Genomic DNA, 14,163 nt, shown 5'->3' on the forward strand with positions numbered 1-14,163 from the left:
TTCTGACCCTAGAAATTTACACCCACTTGTGAAAGAGATGTACTCTTGCTCTGGAGTGTGTTACTGAATATGTTAAAGCTGTAGTGAAATGTTTCTTCTAATCCTGTAGTTATTAAAAAAATTTTTTAATAATGATAAAAAATTAACTCTTCAAAACATAAAAATTTGCTCCTTAATAATTAGTAGATGTGAAAAACATTACCATTGAAATCTATCTGACAACTTTATATCCCTGCTCAGATATAATATCTGTGACTAGTAATGATCAGATATATAGAGATTAGAAACACATGTGCAAACATCTTAATGTCAATTGCATTAAAAATGAATTTTTCTGTATGAAATTGTGTATTTTAATAATGAAATGGAGATCTTTTTTAAAGGTTAAAACCTCATTTAATTTTATGTCTTATAGGGTTTATACTGAGTACAATATTGTATAACTGTAATAATTCAACGGTAAACCTAAAAATTTACAGCCAATTTTGAAAGAGATGCATTTTAACTCAGGAAATTGTGATTAAATATGTCAATGCTGTTGTAATGAAATGCTTCTTCTAAGTATGTGGTTATTAAATAAATAATTTTTAAAATATTATCAACATGAAAATCAGAACAGTATTTGTTACTTCTGTGTAAAAAAAGGAAATATGTTCACACAGTGTTCAAAAACTAGATAATATTTTGATTATTGGAGTGGATGATGTGTACTAATATTTGTTTTATTAGTGTTATGTAATAAATATATAACATAGAATAATCTGTTCTATTCATAGAAAATCAGTATAAAACAATAGTTATTTTCAATGTTATTTTTCTCTTATCTCTTTGCTATATTAATTTAAAACAAAACCCCTTCTTCTAAAAGTTTTGTGATATATTATTTTATGGGTATGAGTGTTTTGCTTGCATATCTGTAAGTACACCTGTGCTGTACAATGCCATGAAGGCCAGAAGAGGGTGTCAGATACCATGGAACTGGAGTTGCACATGGTTGTTAGCCACCATGTGGGTGTTGGGAACTGAACCTAGGTCCTTTGCAAGAGCAATCAGTGTTCTTAACCACTGAGCCATCTCTTCAGCCCCCCAAACCCCTTCTTGGTGCATACCCACTCCCTGAAGAAACTGATGGTTTATGTTCTAGTTCACTTATTTGTAGAGATGCTCTTTCTCTCTAGACAGTAAACAGCTTTCCTGTGGTAACTATTATGGTATCAATACGATAAATAGTAATGCCTGAGCCTGGGTCCAGATTTTTTTATTGTACTTTCACAAACTGAATTTCAGACCCAAAGCCAAGTGTTAGTTGGCCTTGAAGATATTTGAGAATGCAATGAGATTCCAGTGTGTAAGAAAGTAACATTAATGAGGTTGTACATGGTTCACATAGGTTCACCCTACTTAGTGACACTGTAATAACACTGAAAATGCTAATGTTGAAATTTACTATGCAGTTGAGGCAAGGATACTTCTTTTAAAGTGAGGTTTCTCAAATTATAATGTTGATGAGACATGTCATAAAGACAGCGGGACTGGGGGTATAGCTTAGGGTGTAGCACTTGCCCAGCATGCACAAGGCAGTGCTAAAAAAATTTTTTTAAAGAAAATCACTGTCCTGAGGATTTTTCTTTAAGATTCTAATAAAATTGTAAATCTTTAAAAAGAAAGAAAGAAAGAGAGAGAGAGAGAAAGAATGAACGAAAGAAAGAAAGAAAGAAAGAAAGAAAGAAAGAAAGAAAGGAAGGAAGGAAGGAAGAAAGAAAGGGAAGGAAGGAAAGTTAGTTGAGCATGGGCCAAGGGACCAAGTCAATACATACCATTTTTCCATGGCCTGTGCTTCAGCTCTGTCTACAAGTTCCTGCCCTGAGCTCCTACCTTGGGCTCCCTGAAGAACTGTGACCCAGGCATTGTAAGCCAAATTAACACTTTCTTCCTCAAAAAAGAGAAGCATCACAGATGCAGTAACCCATTCTATAAGATGCTCTTTTTCCCATACAAGGTCTTAGCATGTAACCCATGCTGACCTCAAACTCTTTGTATAGCCCTCACCAACCTCAAGCTTGCATGTTATCCACACTGGTCTTAAGTGAGGACTGTATAGTCCTCACTAGCCTTGAATTTATAACCTTACAATCCCCCTGCCTCAGCCTCTTGAGTACTTGTGATCACAAGCATACACAACCATGCAGAGTTCAAGGTCACCCTCAGCTACATAGTTTCAGGCCAGCCTGGGCTTACATGAGACCCTGTTTAAATAATAATAATGACAACAGTAATAGTAATAACTGATGCTGGAAAAACTCAGGAAATAGAGAACATAAAAAAATAGAAAAATAAAACCTGAGCAACAAAAAGATAAAAGCATGAAGGCAAAGATGAAGCTGATATCCTAGAAATCACAGGTTCTTCTAGAAAGTGGTTACATGTTCTTTACTTGGTACAGTAAGACTTGATTTTAAAATTAAGTATCTAAAGAGAACTTTTTTAGAAAAGAAAGAAGCTAGAGAGATGGCTCAGTACTTAAGAACACTTGCTGTTCTTCCAGTGGACCTGGGTTCGATTCCCAGAACCCACATGGCAGCTAACAACCATCTGTAACTCTAGTTCCAGCGAATCTGACATCCTCTTCTGGTCTCTGTAGGGGCATTGCACCTACGTGGTACACTTACATACATACAGGCAGATCATTCATACACTTAAAATAAAAGTAATTTTAAAAAATAAAAATATTTAAATATCCATGAAATTCAAATTTTGTATAAGTGTAACTTTCCTAGCAGTGGGTAATCAATAAATATATTACATAGGGCCCATTAAGTCAGATTCTCACAGAGTTAAAACCCTCATCAAGACCCCTAACATAAATGCCACAACAGGAAAGTTTTTGTATATTTTGTGATCATTATATGAGAATTTGTGAATATAAATCAAGTTGCTGCCACTAGATATTGTTTTTATAAGATTTAAACTTTAAGTTTGTTTTTTTTTTAATTTGTGATTCTAGCTTTCCTATTAAGATATTTCTTTAGGTTTGAGAAATAAATAAGTTAAAACAGTTTGGGTGGGTGGTAAGAGAAATCCGCACAACAGTAAGTTAGACAATTTTCTATACAGCACCTGAGTTTTTAAAGAAGTCATTGTTGGAGCTGGGAGATGGCTCAGTGGGTAAATGTGCTTGCTAGCCAAGCAGTGAGGACCTCAGTTTAAATCCCTAGCATCCATGTAAAAAGTCAGGCACGGCCCCATGTGTCTGTAAACTCCAGCATTGGGACTGGAAAGCTGTGCTTGCCAGTAACTCCAGAGTTGGGGAACAGAGACTTTCAGATCCTGGGACCTCTCTCCAAGCTCTGATTCAGTGAAGGATCTTGGTCTTAAGGGAATAAGGCAGATAGAGGAAAATATACTTCTGCTTGTGTGGGTCAGCACCAGCACACCTACATGCATGAATCACACCACACCACATCATACTACACACACAACACACACACACACACACACAAATTCATTGTTATTTAAAACTAAGAAGTGTCTTTCTGAAATTGACTAGTAGTTTCAACACTTTTGAACACAATCTCAGGAGGCTTTTCATAAAACTACATATAATACATATAGAACTATTTTTTTTTACAGTCTGTAAATACATCCCAGCCTGTCCTCAAACTAGTGGTATTCCTGCTTCAGTCTCCCAAGTGCTGGGATATAGGCCTGTGCTACCATACCTGGCTCAACAGTCTTTGTGGAAAATATTTTACAAGCTAATTCTAAAATTTATATAAAAAATCAAAGTATATAGACTAGCCAAAATCTTTTTGTATAAAAGAAGAAAGTGGTCAGTTGATTTTCAACAAAGATGACAAGGTATTTCAATGGAAAAAAGTATTTTCAGCAAGTATTGGATTTCAGCCTGGAAAAAACTGAACCTAACCTTTATCTAATATTATACACAAAAATTAATTCAAGGCAATTCTAAGACTAAACCACAAAACTTGTAGAAGAAAACCCTTGGAGCTTAGATTAGACAAAGACAATTTGGAAAGGACACATACACTCACGAAAGAAAATTGTATTTTTTAGAATTTGGATACTTCTGGTCACTTTTGAAAAGCTGTTCAGAAAATTAAAAGACAAACCACAGCCACCTGAAAAATATATATTTCACAAAAATATATTCCAAGTACAAAGACTTTTACAAATAGTGATAAAACTACTCAGTCTTTACATTTAAAAAATCACTTTCATTGTAATGAACTCACTAATAAAAACATCATACAGCTAGACCAAGGTAGCCACTCAAACACTTGCCCAGACCCAAACTCTGTACGTCGTGAACCTCTGTACAATTAGAAGGGCCATTCTGAAGTCATAGCGCTCCACTGAGGGTTTAAAACTTTCACTATCAATTACATTTTTATGCATTTACAGACCACAAAAAAACATGAGAGACTTGAAACTAGAAAAGCATCTAGTTTCATAACCTCTTTCATGACTCATGCGTTATTTTGCCTGATTCCATCCTTCCTCATCACCTACTATTACCCTCTCTTGATCTTCTTTCCAAACATCTACACCTACACTTACAGCTATTAACATATATATATCTGAATACCATAGGCTAGGTTCCACATACGAGGGAGAACATGAGGTTCGTTTTTTTTGTTGTTGTTGTTGTTTTTCCCTTTCTGAGATTGGGTGACCTCAGTATTATACATTCTAAGTCCATCCATTTTACATTTCTCATTAACAAAATTGTGCATGTATGTATGTAATGTGTACTGATCAATCAATATTTCCATTATTTCCTTATCTTTCATAACTTCAAGCTCCTCTCTTTCAGTTCTTTGTTTTTTTAATTATACAGGAAGGGAGGTTATGTGCAGGTGCCCACAGAAGCCAATGGTACGGGATCTCCCTGAAGCTGGAGTTATAGACCGTTATAAGCCACCCAACGTGGTTGCTGGGAATTGAACTTGGGTCCTCTCAAAGAGCAGTATGTGGTCTTAACTTCTCAGCCATATCTCCAGTCCCTCTTTCAGTTCTTCATAAAATACATTCCAGCTCATTGTGAATACTGCTGCCCTTCTGTGCTGTGGAGCGCTACAACTTTTTCCTATATAACTGTTTTGGTACGTGTCATCCAGTCTCCCTCTGTCTTTCCTACCTGATACTCTTCCTGGCTTCAAGTAACAATTCTATTCTTTTCTATTCTGCGATCAACTATTTTTAGTTTCCTCTTATGAAAGCACATGTACTACTTGTCTTTCTGCATCTGGAGTATTTCCAGATACTGTAATAACATAACGTCCTCCACTTCCAGCCTTTGTACCACAAGTAATAGAAATCTTTCTTTGCTCAGTACTAATAAAGAAAGACACAGCTATTATTCTACTGTTTCCATTTTCCACGTTTCCTTTGTCTGTTTATCTTTCAGTGGACAGTGGTTCCACAGCTTGGCTCCTGTGAATACAACAGACATGAAACTGCAAATGTCTTTTTCGTGTACTGATTTTATTTCACACACATAATGGCATTGAAATAGCTGTGTCAGAATCTCCAAAGTGTGTCCCTCATGGTTGTTCTTATTTACATTTCCACACCTAGTGTGTTTGCTAATTTTTGCTCTTCTGACTGAGGTAAGATGACATCTCATTGAAGTTTGAATTTGCATTTCCCTGATAGCCAATTTTGCCAAGAGTGGTTTTTCATATACCTGTTGGACATTTGTATCTCTTCTTTTGATGAATGTCTCTTAGATCATTTGCCCATTTTTTGTTATACTTTTTTTTTATCTTGTTGAGTTTTTTAAGCTCCTTCGATGTTCTAGATAGTAATCACTTGTACTGTGAATAGTTTGTAACATCTTATCCCATTCTGTAAGTTTCTAGTCACCCCTTTGACTTATTCTGCTGAAGGTTTGTAGTTTGCTATAATCCTGTTGTCTGTGTTTGCTTTTTTTTCCTGTGTTTTGGGAGGCTTATACAAAAACTTGAAGTGTTGCCCTTATGTTTTCTTCTAGTAGTTTCATAATATCAGGTCTTACATTTCGGTCTTTGATCCATGTTGAGTTGATCTTGATAAATGAGAGATAGGGTCAAGTTTTACTTCTCAGTTTTCCTAGCTTCCTGGACTGCTGCCATGTGAACAGGCTTCACCACATATTCCCACTGCCATGGACTTAGCTGTTCTGCCCTGCTTTCCTTGGCGTGATGAACTCAAATTCCCTAAAAACATGAGCTCAAATACCTCTTTGTTCTCTGAATATGTTTGTGGTAGATATTTTGGTCATAGAAACAGAAAACTAATAAACAGAAAATTCTTGTGGTATGTTTGACACAAGGTGTTGCAGTGCTCCTGGTTTTGTTCTTTTTTGCTCAGTATTGCTTTGGTTATTTGGAGTCTTCTATGTTTCCATGTGAATTGTAGAATGGCTTTTGACTGTTTCTGTTAGAACTGTGACAGAAACGCCACAGTCATAATTTTCAATGAGCAATATATATGCATAGACATTTCATAAAGGAAGATACTAATCACATATAAATAGCATAAAGGTCATTAGTCACTAGAAAATTACAAAGCTAAATGACAATGAAATACCACTACACACTCAGTACGATGGCCAAACTTAAAATGAATATCAAATGTTGACCAGAAAGTAAGACAGCTAGGATCCTCCTATAATGCTAGTGAGAATGCAAAAGGACACACTCAATTTGGGAAAATAGTCTGGCACATTCTCTGAAAGTTAAACATACACTTATCATACAATTTCATTTCTAGGCATCTACCCAGGAGAAATGAAAGCATATCCACACAAAGACTTATGAATGCTCACAGCAGAATTATCATAATAGATAGCAATGGTGGGGGCAAGTGGAGAAGAACCTAAATTACTCCTTTGTTGAGGAATGGATGAAAAAATATGTGTAGATAATGGATTGTTATCCTATAAGAAAAAGGATCAAACTGCTGTGTTATTTAATAAAATGGATGAATATTTAAAAACACAACTATAAGGGGAAGAACCTAGACTCAAAGAAGTTCCTATTATATGATTCCATGCATATGAAATTCTGGAAAAAGTAAAACTCTGCTAGGCAGCATGTCAATCAGTGGTTTCCTGAGTCTAAGAGTCAGGGAACATTTGACAGTAATGGAAATAGTCTCAATTTTTGCTATGTTACACATGGTCTTTTTATTTTTTGACATGTTTTTCATCTTTTAAAAATATTTTATGCCAGGTATGGTGGCACACACCTTTCATCCCAGCACTTGGGAGGCAGAGGCAGAGTTCAAGGCCAGCCTGGTCTACAGAGTGAGTTCCAGGCCAGCTGGGGCTGTTCTTTTTGTCTCAAAAAGAACAAAAATTTATTTATTTATTTATTTACTTATTATTATCTTATTTTATGTGTATGAGTGTTTTACTTGCATGTATATAAGTGCACCACATGTGGGCAATGCCTCATAAGCCAGAAGAGGGTGTCCGATCCTCTTGAACTGGAGTTACAGACAGTTGTTAGTCACCATGTGGGTCCTGAGAATCACACCAGGATCCTCTGGAAGAATAACAAATGTTCTTAACCACTGAGCCATCTCTCTAACCACCAGGTGGTTTTTTTTTTTAAGTTAGTAGTTAGAATTTGCATAGTTGTTCAAATCTATTAGGCTATTCATAAATGTACATTACATATCAATAGGCTATACAAAAATTTGAGTAGAATACTGTTACTTTTTTGTTTAGAGCACTATGCTATTATATGTGAAGGCCCGAGCTCTGATCTGAAGTAAATTCAGAATAAGTTCTGACCTGAAATAAACTCAGACCTGGACTGGGAAACTTCAGTTCCCTGAGAACTTGGATGTTCTTCTGCAGTGATTTCTATCACGACACTGACAGTTCCTTGAACCCCATTAAACGTACATAAGTAAGCTTGTATAATAAGGTTGATTCTTAGAATAAAGCATGCACTGGTTCACATGCCTCTGCATCCCCTGCATCCTGATTTCTTCTGCGCCTATGCCTCAGGGTCCCCAAGCTCCTCAGGCTTGAATTGTGGTCACTGACTGGTGACAATTATACATAATTAGCCTTATCTTAAAGTTTTTCTACTTTGACTCCTATTATAGTAAATGTATCTAAGTATTTTTTGCAAACTTTGATTGACCCATGCATTTTTCATGTTTATTCTATTCAATTTAGCATAAAATTAATTGTTATAAATATAAAAACTTCATTGTAACCACTAAAATTACAAGACTCAGTGATTCGTGAACCACATTTACTATTGTTCTCAACACCTAAATCTTTCTCTGTCTTTAATCCCTACATGCTCAAAATCTTTATTTTGCTGACAAGAAATGAATTGTGGAACTGAATTGATTCACAAAGGTAATGCAAGATAGTATTCTCTCTACTGACTGATAAAACTCTAAGGTTTAGCTCACATACTATATCTTCCATAAAACTTCCGTGAGCACAACTCAGCCGAAGATGATTTTTTTTGTACTTCCGTGCTTTGATTTTTGTATCTACTTCATGCTTACGTATGGATGCTGAGAAGATGCTACAGAAATACTACAAATAAGTTTATACAAATGTGGACTTACATTTTTATCAGAAAAAAAAGTTGAGAATCAGAAGACCTTGATTCTAATGAAAGTTTATCTTTGGTTACATAAAATGTCACTTAACATTTTTTTAATATGTCTCCACTTACTGTCAAGTAGAACTTACATCACCTGCCTGTATCAATAGAATTATTGTTAAAATCAAACTCTAACGTAGAACATATGTGGCTGGTAGCAGAATAAATATGTCAGTATTTACCAGACAGTTTAGGCACAGTGTCATGTTGTGATGCTTACAGCTAGCATCATGTGGATTTCTTTAGTGTTCTAGTTCAAGTTATAGATCACCGTGAGCCATAAAAAAAGTTTTCATTCGGGGGCCAGCAAGATTGCTCAGCAGGCAAAAGCACTTTCTGCAAAAGCCTGATGTCCTGAATTTGATCCCCAAACGCATTGAAGAAAGCCAATGTGATGGCACACATCTGTAATCTCAGCACTCTCGTGGCAAGACAGGAGGCAAAGACAAGATAATCACCTGGAAACTCACAGGCCAGCTAGCACACCATGAAGAACGAGAGGCCCTGATTCAACAAAGTGGTAGGCAGGTGAGAACTGACTCCTGAAAATTGTCCTCCAACTTCACACACGTACCATGGGATTCGTATGTCTGTCCACACACACACACACACACACACACACACACGCACGCACGCATACACTAATAGTAATAAATAATAAATTTAAAATTTTATTTTAAACCTATTTTAAGTTTAGGTTTAAAAACCTTTAAGATGTCTAAATATCTAAATATTTCTTATATATTAACTAAGATTTAGAAAACACATTAAGCAGTGATTAAAGTGTTTGAATTACTATGGGTAGATAAATGTATTCGTTTTTACAAGGTATTATTTAGGTTTGTGCTTTGAATAAAGCTTGGGTTTTTTTTTCTTTTTTTTAGTTAAAACAATACAAATATATGGTCTTACAATACTATGTTAAATCATTTAGAACCTAAAGTTTTCCTTTTTTGATTTACACTATTTTTGGAAAACATATTATTTTAAAAGGAATTAAAATTTAATTTTCTCATGTTACTGGGAAAACCTGAGGCATATAATTGTAATTTTGGATATCTCATAGTCTATTTTTGCTATTATTTTATTGGCTGTATAACCAATGATCTTTAATATATTATACATATATGTGCATTTAAACATACTAGTAATTGCTTTTCAACTAAAATAACATTTACATTTTTATATTTCACGATAATTCAAAATATCGGAATGAACTTTCAGGAAACCTACTTGAAAAGAGTAGCAGTGAAAATCTTGGGACGTGTTACAAAATAGAAGAAAGAGGATACCAACTCTGCTCGTGATTTCTTTGTAGATTAATACATGCATGAATAGCAGTAAAGAGATGAGAAAGCCTGTGCATGCTCCACTAAATTAAGCTGAAGCAACATTTCATTTTTCTTTCTCCTTATTTATAGAGTATAGCTTATGATTCTTTACATATTTAAGTTTCAAAATATGGTTAATCTGAATCACTGAAGGTTATTTTTAAATGTTTGGAATTTATGAGTAAATTAAAGCTTAAAATCATGAAAGATACATACAAAACAAATACTCTTTGAACATATACATATAAATGCTTAAACAAAATACCCAAGATTGTTATTCAACATTTTAACATTTTGCAAGAACTGTTTAATCTTTCTTTTAGACAGGGTCTCAATATGAAGTCCTGGCTGGACTGAAATTCACTGTATAGACCATGTTGGCCTTGAATTCACAGAGATCTGCCTGCTTCTTCCTCCCAAGGGCTGAGATTAAAAGCATATGCCACCAGGCCTAAGAAATGATTAAGTCTTTAAAATATTAATTTGTTCTTTTAAATTTCAAGACAGTTAAAATTTACCAAAGATAACTTAGTGAAAAGAAAACTAGAATCAATCCTACTCACACCCCCAGGCAGAGCTGTCATTGATGCGCTAGTTTTCTTTCTAGTCCTTATTAATGTGTGTGTGTAAATGTATACACACACTCAGAATTTGGAATATTCTGCAATTAACTTTATTTTATGCTTTCTTCATAAATATTTTTTTCCTGGGTTCTAGGACCTAGTTGGGCTTCAGTTAAGAGTTTAATACATTTGTACCTCTGGTCACAAGCTGAGACCTAAACATTTTTGGAGAATGGACTGCTCATATTAAAATGGTCCCTACCATTCTTTTTTTTAAATCCTCAAGATATATATTGTAGCAATGACAAAATTCATTAAATAAATACGTCTTTTGGCATTCTAATGCTGTTTTAAGAAGCAAGTAGCGGTCAAGGGGAAAAACTACCCTGTCCTATAGAGCTGGGAGGCAGCAACTCTAAGGCATGGGCCATTAATAAGCATGACAGTACTCTTTGGCATCCAGTCATTAAATCCTGTGTGATGCAGACTTAGTTACACTGGCCTGTGTTAACGTCCTTGGCCCTTTAGGTTTTCTTCATGTCTCTTTTATTTTTCAATTTTAATTTTTTATTTCTGTGTGTGTGTGTGTGTGTGTGTGTGTGTGTGTGTGTGTGTCCCTGACCTGAGTATAGGGGCGAAAGACTAATCGAACCATCTAGTAGCTGGTTCCCTCCAAAGTTTCCCTCAGGATTGCTGGCGCTCTCGCAGTCTCCTGTGCCGACTCACACGTACGCAGTTTTATCTGGTAAAGTGAATGGATAGAGGTCTTGGGGCCAAAACGATTTCAAACTATTCTCAAACTTTAAATGGGTAAGAAGCCCTGCTCACTGGCGTGGAGCCGTGAATAAGAGTACCTAGTGGGCCACTTTTGGTAAGCAGAACTGGCGCTACGGAATGAACCGATGTGTGTGTGTGTGTGTGTGTGTGTGTGTGTGTACAACTCAGTCTTTAAAATTGCTCTTCTTTGTGGTTGAGGCCTTCTCTTCTTTTCACCCTACACATACTCCAAGGGGATTTCAGCCATGCTTAGGGCTTTCATTGCAATCCTTGACTTTCAAATCATTACCTGAATTTCTCTCCTGTCCTCCATCCATCCATAACTATCATCGTTACCATCTACCGATTAACTCTCTTAGGAAGAATTTCTCCTTTTCCTCCTTCTCGCCTCCCCTCTCTTCTCCCCATGTCTTCTTTAGTTCTCTTTCTAAAACTCAAATCTGTCAACTCGTCTCTATCCCTTGAGCTTAACAGAGATCACTGCAATAGCTTTCTTAACTATGTTCCTGATGGCTTCCTTCTCTGATCTGTCTCCAGAAAGAGGGGTCTTTATATAGTCTGCCTCCTAATGAGGAATTATATGACTTCTCATAGCTCTCAGGGTAAAGATCAGATTCTACCCAAGACAAGCTTGCCCTTCAGCACTTTCCATATCACATCTCTCTTCTCATGTCACTTCCCTCTATCCTGTTCTCTCTGGGGAGGGGCAGGGCAAAGACTGACTTGTGGGCTCCTCCTATATCTTCACCTTCTATCCTTCCATCACAGCTTACAGTTAATTTCAGCATAGAATTTTACATATTCCTTTACAGGGATGTATTCTTTCTTTTCTTAAAAAATATATTTATTATTTTTATTTTATGTGTATGAGTGTATTGCTTGCATGTGTGTAAGTGCACCCTTGTCATGCAATGCCCAAGGAGGACAGAATAAGGCGTCAGATTCTCTGGGAACTGGAGTTTCAGAAGGTTGCTAGTTGCCATGTGGTTGCTGGGAATCAAACCCAGGTAATCTGTAAGAGCGGCCAGTTCTCTTAACCACTGAGCCATCTCTCCAGCCCCTACAGGCCTGTATTCTAATTTCCTATTCATTTTCTGTATTTTTTTTAGATTTATTTTTATTTTTTTTAATTAAGGGTATGTGTGTATGTCTGTGTGGAGGTATATGCACATGAGTGTACTTGCAGAGGCCAAGGGTGTTGGATCCTCCTGGAGCTGCAGTTACAGAAAGCTGTGAACCCCCTGACTTGGGGACTAGGAACTGAACTCAGGTTCTGTGGAAGAGCAGTACATGACCTTAACCACTGAGCCATCTCTCCAGTCAACTTGTCTCTATTCTACATAAGAAACAAATTGCATAGGAGTAAGAATTCTCTCTTTATTATTACTTCTCTTGTACATAAGTAGTACTACGAATGAATGAGTAAATGAATGGCATAGGCTAGAGATCTACTTGACCTTTTAACAATTTATAATAAATTGAGATAAATAGAGTATATATTCATTCATTTGGTTGATGGAATTCTCAGCCTGGTAAAATATGAATTTATTTAGACAAGATCAAGATGCCTCTTTCTTCTGATACAATTATAAAACATTAAAATATTTTGAAAAAATTTTAAATTTAATAACCACATGATTAGAAGAAGCATTTCATTACAGCTTTAACATATTCAGTAACAATTTCCAGAGCAAAGATACATCTCTTTCAAAAGTGGCTGTAAATTTTTAGGTTCACAGTTGAATTAATACAGTTATACAATATTGAACTCAGTATAAACCCTTTAAGACATAAAATTGAATGAGTTTTTAACCTTTAAAAAAGATCTCCATTTTATTTTAAAATATAGTTTCCTACAGAAATATTCATTTTTTTAATATTCTATTTCTTATTTTTATTTTATGTGTATGAGTGTATTGCCTGCTTGTATGTGAGTGCACCTGTGTCCTGAAATGCCCATGCAGAGGTCAGAAGAGGGTATCAGATTACCCTGGAACTGGAGTTACAGATGACTGTTAGCTGTCATGTGGGAGTTGGGAACTGAACCCAGGTCCTCTGTAAGAGCAGCTGGCTAGTGCTCTTAACTATTGAGCCATCTCTGCAGCCCCAACAGTGACACTGAGATGTTTGCACATGCATCTCTAATCTCTATGTATATGATTTTTACTACTCACAGCCAGTTACACTCAAATCCTTGGCACCTGAGTACAGATATAAAGCCACCAGGTATATTTCAATGGTAATGTTTATCACCACTACTAACTAACATGAAGTAAATTTTTATGCTTCCTCCTCAAATATAACTCATTTTTTTATTTGTTGATTTTTTTGGTGTGTATATTATACAGAACATCCCAACCAATCTTATACATCTATATACCCACTTCCCAAATGGCACCCTCCCATACCCTGCCCCCCACTGGAGCCCATATACTCTGTCATCCCTGTTACTGTCCACTGTGTTGTTGGTGCTCCCAGCCGTTCCCCAGTGCTTGGCCATCTGCGAATCTAGTCAGCCTATCTAGAGATCCTTATTTTAGGAAGACCAGCTGTTCCTCATTAGCAGCAATCAGTTGTAAATATTCCTTTAGATAAGATTGGGGTTTGCTGTTCATTTTCTCATTTCTATGCTGGGTTACTGTCTGGGAGTCTTTTGGCCCACCCTGACCAATAACTCAAAGGAAGGTACCTCCTGTCTGGCATTGTTTCTTGTTATGTAGCCTTTAGCTATACATATGGACTCTTAAAAAATTATATTAAGCCCTTTACTCTTAGGTTATACTTTCCTTTTGGGTGTTTAAGACGCAGTAATTAAAAATGCCAGAATGGTGGAACTAACCTTCTTGGATGTTT

Source organism: Nannospalax galili, unplaced genomic scaffold (assembly GCF_000622305.1).
Source record: "Nannospalax galili isolate Female #2095 unplaced genomic scaffold, S.galili_v1.0 scaffold1237, whole genome shotgun sequence".
NCBI classification, from domain to species: Eukaryota; Metazoa; Chordata; class Mammalia; order Rodentia; family Spalacidae; genus Nannospalax; species Nannospalax galili.